Raw genomic sequence first — 12,146 nt, 5'->3', positions numbered from 1 at the left:
GGAAAGGCGGCCAAAGTGAAGACCAGAACTGCCGACTATGCCATCAGGAAATTGAGACTCTGCTCCACATTATATGTATCTGCCCAGTTCTGGTCAACCAACGAAGAAGCCTATTAAGACGAGAGTTCCTTGACCTGGGAATCAGGTCTTGCAAGACTGCACTGGTGGGGTCAGTGGACCCAAGCAATTCAATGTCGAACATTAAATTAGTCCAGTTCCTGGCTATTTTCAAAAACCTGATTGGTGCATTGAATGGTTGCCAGGGAATTTGAAATAAGGTTCTGCCAATCCCGTCAAGTTATGTAAACTTTCGTAGGTGGATTAAATGGATACGCAAGGACGGGTCGCTAGGGAAAATGACAGTAGCCACTCCCTATCCCGTCATGCTAAGGCAAACATTGCGTAACTATCAGTTATGTCCCGCACATTGGAATTTAAACCGCACTTAGGGGGTCATTAGGATGGCGGGCGGACTTTGCCCGCCCGCCATCCTCGTGGTAAATGGGACCGCCCGCCATAAGGGCGGGGGTTCCGTTGGGGGTATTAGGATGTGCCCGCCACAGTGGCAGGCACATCCTGTATTTTTAGTATTGTGGCGGGCGGTGCACTCTGCACCACCCGCCACAATACTAAGAATGCTTTGCAGCATTTACATAAACAAAGCGGCAGGCACTGCGCGGTGCCTGCCGCTTTGTTTATGTAAATGTGGGGGGTACCACAAGTACCCCCCGTGTACATGTCCCCACTCTGCTTCACTCTGGGGGCCCGCAGGGGGCCCCCAGAGTGAACACCGCCTGCCTTTCCGTGGCGGCATTGCCGCCGCGGAAAAGCATGACACACAGCCCATTTTAATATGGCTGGCGGTGTCTAATAGACACCGCCACCATATTAATCATTTTCCGCCCCGGCCGCAAGGCGATGTTTTTTCCACCTGCGGTCCCCCTGCCATTGTAATATGGCGGGGGGGAATTCAGGGAAGGATGTCTGGCGGATAGCCTCCTTAGTCTTACACATTGTCACTTTATCAGTAGAATTACCACCGTGCTCTTAGTAAGGCAAATATATTTTACCCGCTCCGTAGACTTCTGTATGGGCACCTTAACTGTGCATAGTCTTGAATAATGGTATTCATCAATAGAGTCACAACTGGTCGCATCACAAAGAACACACTCGCTAGCCAATCAGGGAAAAGGTCGGTTAGAGACCAATTAACCTTGAGTTGTAGGGAGGTGTTAGTATGCTGATTCACCCAACTGACTTTTATCATTTGTACACTGTAATTTTTATTACTATATTTATGAAGGGCAACAAATAATGAGAATGTTTACCAATTAGATGTGCGATGGTTGCAGCTAATGCATAATAAGTTATAGACCTTAAAAAAAAATGTTTCACACTGTATGATTTGAGTCGAGTTTATGCTTTTAATTGAATAATAAACTATTATTCATTCATTCATGCTAAGTCACACCTAAGATCTCATTGTGTGTGGCTGTCTAGGTGGACTACGCAAAGTCCAACTATCACTCACCCCAGGTGTGATCAGAGACAGGCAGCAAGTAACAAATGGCTAAAGTAAGAAAATAGCAATTTTCTAAAAGTCAATAAATATTAAAGGGTTTGGGCCTATTTATTGTCAGTAAGGCTAAGCCACTCTATGTAAAGATGCAACAAGGAAACACCAATACTGACACCACTTAATGAAAACTTATTAAGTAACTGGTCACGACTAGCAATCAACGTGATCAAATCTCATTTCTTTATTTCCTTATTGGTATAAATGTAAAGCACTCAGTTGAATCAATATTTAAGTGTCTGTCAAATACACCATACCATGAAACACATGACATACATCTTTAGGTGCATTTTGAATCCATTTTTTTTTATCAAAAGCTGTACATAAATGACTCAAATTTTATACACAACACCAAAATTCACATAAAACAAACAGTAGAACTAATCCCGCTCTCATATATTTGTAACACACCAAAAGGACCCCAACAATGTGTTAAATTGGCATGGGCCCACAAATGGTGAAGTGAAGCACCAGGGGTATTGCTACATCACTCTATTTAACTGGGCTTTCCAAAGGGACCAGACATCGAAATGTAATCTCTACAAAGCCAAGATGTTACAACTAGCAGAAAGGCCTCTCTGGTGGTTCTAAAACTTGACGAAGAGTTTTGAACCCTAAATTATTTGGGGTTTCTTTTCAGTATCGTTAGTAGTTTTAGGAAAAAATGAAATCGAGAAGGCCAGATGTCTCTTTTGTGGTTGAAAACGTTTTTATTTGAGTAATTGCTGAAATGATTTCACTTCCCTCATGAATTCCTGGCAACTTGATACGTGATTCATTTTATTGTCTGCTAAATGTCCAATAAATTATTCCATTCTGCTTCACAAAGACATCATCTGATAGCCGGAGCTTTCTAAAAGTGGCATTTTTAGAACTGCAATTTATAATCTGACTTCACCATAAGTTGTGATTTTAAATTGTGATTCCAAAGACACAACACTTGAAAAGTCTATCTCTTCACAATTGGGAATTATATTAATAGATTGAAATACGAAAATCCCAATCTTAGCCTATAGCTGAGATAGACCCTGCACTAGTGAAAAACAAATTTGAGAGTTTTTACTACCAGGACATGCAAATCTTAAAAGTTCATCCCCTGCCTTTTAAATACATTTCACCCAGCCTTCTGAGCTGTCCGTGGCCTACCTTAAGGATGGCTTACATATATAGGAGGGGCTGGTATGGGCCTGGCAAGAGGATTAGCTTGCCAGGTCGAAATGGCAATTTAAACTGCACACACAGGCTCTGCAATGGCAGGCCTGGGTTAGAGGGCTACTTAAGTGGATGGCACAATAAGTGCTGCAGGCCCACTAGTAGCATTTAATTTACAGGCCCTGAAACATGTAATACACTTTACTAGGAACGTATAAGTAAAGTAAATATGCCAACTGGAATAAGTCAATATTACCACGTTTTAGGGAGAGAGTACATGATTTAGCAGTGGTAAAGCGCTTAGAGTCTTAAGACCAGCAAAAGCAAGTTCAGGAAAAAAGAAGGAGAAAGGCAAGAAAGTTGGGAGGGCACCACCCTAAGGCTGTCAGGTCTAACAGATGTGATGACAGGGGAATCCATTGAGGTAATCTGCCACTGAAAATAAACAATGCAAAGATAAGAGAAGGGATCTGGACGATCAGGTGAATGAGCTGGAGGCTTGAGGTACTGGGTTTTTAGGAACCGGTACCGAACCGGTAACCCAGCGGTGCCAGGGGATCAACACACCAAAGACCTCGGGTTCTCCTGAGTCAGACCCACAGAAACTCCAGAGTCTTCCAGGTGAAGTCAAAGATTAGTTTATTGGCTGCAACCAAGGTGACAGGGTCCTAGAAGTACGATACAAGTATATTCAGGAGACTGCACACTTTCATGAAGTCAGGCTTCTCTTCTTATACCTAATATTCACCCTTTGGCGAAACATTCCTTGGGTGCGCGGTATTTCATTTATGGTTACTGATTACAAAAAGAAAGCAGAGTCATGATGACATGTACATATTTCACGTCGTGATACCCATAACAAATCATCCGGCAAGGCCCAACATTTCATCAGATATCGCTGGACCCCTAATAAAAATGGTCACCTCCCCACCATAAAGTAAGTGAGGAAAAGGAGTGGAGAAAGATGTGAGCGAGATATGGCAGGTGTGCGTGCTGAAATGGCTTTATGGCCGGTTGGGCCTAGATACTATCTTGCTTGGCCACTGGGAGGGAACTGACCTAACGAGCTCGGCCTGGGGCAATGGTTCTAACTTGTACTGGGGTCAGGAAGAAGTCGATTAAGGAGTACGTGTCCTTGTGGAATCAAATTCGACTGGATTAAGGCCTATGTAGAGGGCAACATGCAACTAAGGGTTCAGAAGGGAAATGACGATTTCGAGGCGCAATTGTCACTCGAATATACTGAAAATACATGTGCTTGATGTACTCGTCATTTCCGGTCTTTTGATACCAAATTCGTCCTATTTCGACGAAGATTTTATTCTCGAGTCCGGTACTATTACGGATCCATATTTTTCAGAACCACAGACCCTCCTTTTGCCCTTACATAGGCAATTAATCTATTCTCATGTTAATCTGAGTCCAGATCTATATTCCTAAAGTCATTGAGGTGTTGCTGCAACATCATTCTAGTGCTGAGTTCGTGTCTTGACACAGGCTTCCTTACACATGATGTAGCACAGAGGCCACATATTGCAGGAGCACACTGTATGCATAGACAGAACAGGAAAAGAATGGCTAAGACCATCCCAATGACCATCAGAATTTTCCATCCGCAGGCAGATATCAGCCCCCAGAACCATCCCATTAATGACCAATCTCCTTTATCCACATGAATAGATTCGGAAATCTTATGTAGTTTGGAGATGGCCCTGTATACTGTTGGAGCATTATCTGGAATAAAGATGCAACAACTGGACTGGATCAATTTGCATACTCCACCCCGGTCCGCAAGTATTACATCCAAAGCGACCCGGTTCTGAAGGGTCATCAGTCGATCCGACTGGATCTCAGCAGTCAGGTTACTAAGGGCACCGGCAGTCTCAATCACGGTGGATTCAACTACCCTTGTTAATTGCCTTATGTTTCTGCTGTTAACCATGGCTCCCCAGAACGGCAGAATACCCATCGCAAAGTCACCAAATTCTTGACCCGCAGTGTCTTCTTTACTCAAAACACCTCGGACTATCCTTGTCCGATGGTAATCCGCCGCTGCTGTGTAGGTGGGAGGTAACAGGAATGAAACAAAACATGAGCCCGAGAAGTCAGGGGGCAACCATGTATAGGCTCTATCGTGGCAGATGAAATAAGTACCTTTTGCGGCTAAAAAGGCAGGGGAAGTCTGAGATCCAAAAACATATGTTTCTGCGCAGACACTCTTCCCTAGCTGAGCTCTGGGATTCCTACCAATACCTTGCAGACACAGGTGACCTTGATGGGGTACGATCCAGATAGGGGACGATCTCTTGGCTTGCTGTTTCTCACTCAATGTAGCGCCATATCCGGTCACATTCCAACCTACATATGCAAGTATCTCATCGTCCGGAGTATCTTCATAAGAAGTCACTTTCTTGATCATGTCAACTATACCCTTCACTAGGGCGCTAGTCTTGAGGTTGTCTTTCACAGAACGTAGGGGTTGGATTTCTCGTGCATATATGAACATGGTTCTATATGCCCATACTGACCCATTGTGACTAAATGGCAGGACCAAATAGGGGATACCTCTATCCGTGGTGTGGGGCATGAGACCACACACCCAACAGTTGGTTGTGTTCATTACAAGTTGGTGTTGGTGTAATAGCTGAACGAAGGAGTTATTAATGAACTCTAATCTCCTATTTGATTCGTGGTCAGGCAAAGAGTGGAAAGAATGAGATGAAACAGTAGGGGGAGGTATGGGTGATGTAGTAGGCGTGAATGTCACATGAGAAGAGAATAAAACATAGCTTATCAAAAACACCATTACGCTAAATATCATAAAAATACACATCATTATAAAAAATTTCTTTCTCATTGTTTTCAAAAGTCTCTGCTTAAAGTTCATTTGTCTGGCAGTTTTCTCCACATCAGGAAACTCCATCCTCTCTAAGGTGCTGCCCGCGGCGGTAGGTTGTTTCTGCTAAAGGATGCTTCCGTCAGTCTAGGGTGGCTCCCTTCGACCAACTGGAACCAGCAACCTATTGTTGTCAGCTGCACCCAAAAGTCTTTAGTCAACCGCGACCCTAGCAGCGGAACCCGGATGGCGGTTCGAAAAAAAAAAAAAAAAAAAGCAAGTTACCTAGATGGGAGAATCTGCATTTTAAAAATAGCACTTTGGAAGGAAAAAAACTCATTATTTTATTAGTCCACAGGTTTTTCTCTCGGATCAAAGAATAAATCACTTTTACTTTAGTCTGTTTTTCTCGGTCGTAAATTATAGCGTCTTTTCCCGGGTGCTGTCTGGTCCGGGAATAGTAGCTCAGGTTCCACAGAGTTCAATTGTTCTGATGGCGGCGTAGTTTCTTGAAAAATGTCCTTACTGTCACAATCGCGTTTAGCTTCTTTTACGCGTTCATCAGTTGTGCGCTTTGAGTCAGTGCCTCCTGTTCGGACCCATTGGTCATGTGGCAGAGGGAAAGGTATTCTCTTACAGTGGATCCCGTGGACCCAATTGGCCTTCCCCTCCACTTTAACAGTCGACCTTGTAGACAGGAGGACGAGGTGAGGTCCGGTCCATCTGGGCTGGTCGTTTCTTGTCCTCTGGAAATTCTTGACCAGAACCCAGGAGCCAGGGTCAATGGAGTGACCCGGTGTCTCGGAAACCGGAGGCAAGGTGTTGTGGACCTGTTGATATAAAACACGCAATTTAGCCGTCAATTCATACAGATAGTCGAGCAAAATGGGGTGTTGCAGCTCGCTAAACTTCGTGGGCCTAGGCACTCCCCATATGTTGGCTGGCCGACCAAAGACTATTTCATAGGGGCTGAGTTTCATTCGCGAATGCACAGTCATTCTGGTGGACAGGAGTGCTAAGGGTAGAGCGTCGGGCCATTTAAGACCCGTGCTCGCTTGGATTTTGGCCAATTTAAGTTTAAGCGTGCCATTGTAACATTCCACTAATCCAGCTGATTGGGGGTGATTTGCAGCGTGGAACTTCTGACTAATGCCTAGCCCTTCACACACTCGTTTCATCACACAACCCACAAATTCACTTCCGTTGTCCGACCAGACCATTCTAGGCATTCCGAACCTGGGGAAGAACTCTTTCACAAGGGCTTTCGCTGTGGACAAGGCAGTATTGTCCCTTAGGGGATAGGCTTCTACCCACCTTGAGAAGGCGCAAACAACCACGAGCACATATTGTAAGTTGTTGCACCTCTCCATGTGTATGAAATCTAGCTGCAAAACCTCGAACGGATACGTAGGAGGTGCAAAATGACCAGCTGGAGTTGGGGTTCCCCTACCAGGATTGTGTTTCAGACATACCATGCAATTCTTGACAACATTCTCTGCACACTTGGGAATCCCTGAATTCTTCCACACTGGGGCCAACGACTCGCAAATCCCTTTCGCGCTGATATGGGCCATCCCATGAGCCATTGTAACCACTGCAGGCACATATGCATCGGGTAACATCCATCTTTGTTGCTCTGTCGATTCAATCCAACAACCATTTACATCCATTCTCCCTGTACTTTCTTTCCACATGCTTAACTCTTTCTCCGTGGCCTCAGCTTGGATGGACTTCATACTTTCTATTGTGTTTTCACATATTCCAATATCACCAGTCCATCTTTCTGGGCTCGCAACATACATTCGGCTCATCACATTCTTTGCCGTTTCTTTAGCAGTTTCATCAGCAAATGCATTTCCACGACCAACATCATCGATCACTTTCTTGTGTGCACTACATTTTACAACTGCTACTTTCAGGGGCAACGTCAGTGATTCAAGAAGCTCATTCACCAACTGACCATGCTGAATCTTAGCTCCATGTGAAGTCAGGAACCCACGTTCTCTCCACAGTCGTCCAAAACTGTGAGCCACTCCAAAAGCATACTGACTGTCGGTATAGACAGTCACTTTCATTCCTTTTGATAACACACATGCTCTCGTCAACGCCACGAGTTCGGCGGCTTGAGCCGAACCATGTGGTATTCGCGCAGTTTCAACGATTGTGTGCAGAGTTGTGACAGCATATGCTGTAGTCACATTACCATTTGGGAGTTTAAAGCATGACCCATCCACCCATAATGTACCATCACATCCGGCGAGAGGAGTATCGAATAGATCAACTCTCCCTTTGGTCTCCTCCTCCGTTCTGAGGAAACAATCGTGCTGTTCTGAAGCATCCGATTCCTCAGCAATTGGTAACAATGTGGCTATGTTCAGGGTACTGCATCTTTTGATGTGCACATGGCTCGCTAGTAGCGTCAATTCATAACTGGACAGTCGAGCACTAGTTAAGTGCTGTGTCTTGGTCCTATTTAACAATGTATCTACTGCATGCGGGACCATCACGATTAGTGTATTATTCATTACTAGACCTGCAGACTGTCGAATAGAAACAGCTGCTGCTGCTGTGGCCCTCAGACAACTTGGCAATGCTCGTGCTACCGGATCCAAAGTTGACGAAAAATAGGCGCATGGCCATTGTCTATCTCCGTATAACTGAGTCAGCACAGACAATGCACAACCCTCCTTCTCGTGGACATATAATGTGAAAGGTTTATTGTAGTTGGGGTTACCTAACACAGGGGCCGAACATAATGCTGTGCGTAATTCGAGAAAACTTTTCTGACACCCATCGGACCAAGGAATGGGATTGGGTGTATTTGTACACGTTAGTGCCAATAAGGGTTTGGCTAATAACGAAAAATTTGGGATCCACTGTCTGCAGTACGATGTAATGCCCAAGAAAGCGCGTACTTCTCTCTGCGTTCTTGGCACTTTTAATTTTGCTATTGCCTGAATTCTTTCTGGGGTCAGTTTCCTTCCCTCCTTCGATAAGAGATGACCTAAGTAGGTCACTTCTTGTCGGCAATATTGGAGCTTGGAAAGTGACACCTTGTGATGTAGATCACATAGATGACGCAGTAGTGCCAATGTGGCCATTTTACATATTTTCTCAGTATCCGCGGCTATGAGCAAATCGTCCACGTACTGTACGAGAGTGGAACCTTTGGGCAAAACCATTGCGTCAAGCTGACTTTTCAGAGCTTGACTGTATATTGAGGGGCTTTCACAGTAGCCTTGAGGAGCGCGTTTAAAGCGAAAACTGCGACCACCTAAACTAAAGGAAAAAATATCCCTGCTTTCCTCAGCAATCGGGATACTGAAGAAAGCATTCTTCAGGTCAATCACCGAAAACCAGGATGCGGATGCTGGAATCATAGTCAATAATGTTGTAATGTCGGGGACAACTGGGAATTGTGGCACCACTATCTTATTTACTTCCCTAAGATCAATCACAAATCTATACACAGGTGGCTGAGAAGGGTCAGTTCGTTTTAAAACAGGCAGAACAGGACTATTGCAAACATTTCCTCGTGTTTCCTCAATTACGTCTTTCTCAATCAACTCGTAAACAATCGCTAGCAAAGCTTTTTCGCCCTCATTGGATATCTTGTATTGGGGAATTCGTGGTATTTTGACATTCGACTTCAATGTTACAACATACGGTGGAATTTCTAAAAGACCTACATCATTCGGACCAGTAGCCCAAAGAATATCCGGAAGAAGTGTCAATTCTGTTGGAAGCGTATTTCTCGACAAATACATGGGAGAAACCACTCTCTTACCTAAAGTAAGTTGTACTCCTGAGGGAGAACAGTACAAAGTCGCATACAATCTTTTTAGCAAATCTAATCCTAGCAAATTTTCACCACAACCTGTTGTCAAAATAAGGGGTGCTTCGAATTCACAAGGACCAACAGAAAGAGATAAAGGGTCAGAAATCGGATTTCTAACCGGGGCGCCAGAAAAACCTACGGAAACGTTCATTTCGCCAGACAAAGGTGCGCCAGGGAGTTTGGAGTGCATAATAGAACTCTTTGTAGCACCAGTATCCAACAGAAAAGGTTCTGACACACCCGATGTAATCACCTCAACGTAAGGTCCACTCTGCTCTACTGGAACTGAAACAACTCCCTCTCTTCGTCTAAGGCTGTCCTAGCAATCGTTATTCTCCCACTGTTCATTTTCTGGGTAATACTCATCGACGTAGTATTGAGCTGTCCTGTCAGATACGTTATTTTGCTGGTCAAACCTGTTCATAGAGTTTTGTGGTGGAAGGGGACGTGTGTCCTGAGGGGTGTTTCCACGCCCTCTACCTCTGGGCGCTTGCTGACTACCACGACCTCGTACACCAGAAAACTCATTTGTACGTTGCGGCAGGGCAGGACAGTCATATTTGTAATGACCTTCTTGTTTGCAGTATAAACACTGGTTGGGACCTACGCGGTTTTGATGGTAATCGAATCTCTGCAAGTTTCTCTGCGGCTGCTGAAAAGTGTTCCGGTAGTGATTCGGACCATTATTATTTTTATTACCACCACCACGTGGAGGATAGGCTTGCTGTAGCAAAACCTTCGTTTTGAGTTCTCTAGTTTTCTTTTCTACTTTATCTTTCCCATCCTTGTCTCTATTCTCGTAGTACTGTGCGGTGGCTAATATCTGGGCTGAAGATGAGACTGCCCAAGAGCTTTCTGAATCCTTCAATTTTCTACACAAGTCTGGAAGCAGATTGTGCACAAATTTATCGACGAACAATCTCTGACCACCTTCTGTGGTCATATCTTGACCGCTGTGGTCAATGAATGTTTCTTCAAATCTGGTGAAGAAATCTGACACAGTTTCTTCTTTCTTTTGCTTGCATGCAGATAACTTATCCCAATTTACACGTATCGCAGGCATTATTGTCTTCATGTAATCTACTATCCTACCAGGTAGTTCCGCTATCAGGGGCTCAGGCTTTGCACCACCAACTTGTCGTGCATCTGCAACAGTAATATTAGCCCACGTGTCACCTAATTCCTGGTCATGATCTTCATGACGAATTTTTCCCCATAAAGGCTGTGGAACGACGTTCCCGAATAACATATCGATATCGGCTAAATTCATAATACATGACCCAGCAGTTTGTGATAATTCTTTATAGTACCCTGCAGGATTTTTACGCGGATCTGGTAGTGTTTGTTTGAGTGCTAAAACTTCAGCTCGTTTCCATGGAACATGTACCCATACTCGGTGAAAGTGGGGCAGGACAGGTGGGACAGCTGTCGCGTCACCCTCTCTCCACTGTGGGGGAACTTCTCTCATAGGGTATTGTCGTGCCTTTTTCCTACTAGATGCACTAGATTCTGATGGTGACCCAGAACTACTTCCCTTACTTCGATGTGATAATAGCATTTCAATTGCTTCTTCTACATCGGGACCTACAATCATACCCAGACTAAACTTAAACCTTATACGACACATCTCTTGTGGGAGGCAATCCTGATCATTGTCTTCTAAATCTTCGCAAAGAAAAACACACATCTGTTCGAACACATATCTCTGTGTCGCTGTTTCCCATTGATGGAAAACTTCCATGACAGACTGTAAATCATATTTTGCAGTGTCCATGACCCATTTCCGAGCTAAATTATTCAGGGAATCTCTCTCTTGATAATCGGGCAGTTGACTTCGCAACTGTCTTCTTCCTATGTTAGGGGTCGTAGCAGGCGACCCGAAAAGTGGTAAAAGAAGATTAGTAACAGTACTGGCCATTTTCTGCCGAAGGGAAGGTGAAACGGAAGAACAAACAGATGAAAGAACGGGGTGAGGTAAAGCGGATGCAGAGATGGCAGAAGAGGTATGAGGACTAATAGATGTGGTGCTAGGCAAAATCATAGAAGGGGCATTTGTAGAAAGTACAGTAGGCAAGATCGTAGAAAACACAGGAGAAACAGAAGTGGTCGGTGGGCCTGGAGGAGGCTGCACCGAAGAAGTAGGAGCCAGCTGAAGAACAGCTGGTGGGTGCTGTGGAAAAGCCAGAGGCGCAGATTGTGCAACTAAAGGTTGCGGGGGTGCTGTAGCATTCTGCGCATAGGGCGGTGGCGAAGTTAACAATTGCGACATTAATTGGTCTTTTTCACGCTCTTTTGCTGTCCCTTGCTGAAGAGACGGCAAAACTGGATAGCACTTATCTATTGCCATTTTACGTTGCCTGTGCAATTGTTCATTTATCTGCTCTTCCTCATTATCTTTAAACTGCACGGCAGCTTGCATTACTGAAAGTCCTTCTTCTCTCTTATTTTTCTTAGCTAATTTAATTTCTTTTTGCTTGGCTTCTTTGCGCCATATGCGGAAAGAGTCAAACATCGCCGGCCGGGCTTTCTTTTTGAAGAGTTTAACTTCAAGGTTGTCTAAGATTTCAGAATCAAAGCTACCATATTGGGGCCATTTTAAAACACCGTCTTTCCTAGTGTATTTAATCCATACCTCGTTGTAAACGATGGGGCCTACCCCATGTTTAACGTATAGCTCGTAAGTCGGAGTTCCAACTGGAGGAACCGGACATGAGTCCTCCAATCGGGAGTCCTTATTATTATTA

The sequence above is a fragment of the Lissotriton helveticus genome, chromosome 11, assembly GCF_964261635.1.
Source record: "Lissotriton helveticus chromosome 11, aLisHel1.1, whole genome shotgun sequence".
Lineage (NCBI taxonomy): Eukaryota > Metazoa > Chordata > Amphibia > Caudata > Salamandridae > Lissotriton > Lissotriton helveticus.
This window is presented reverse-complemented; position numbering follows the sequence as displayed.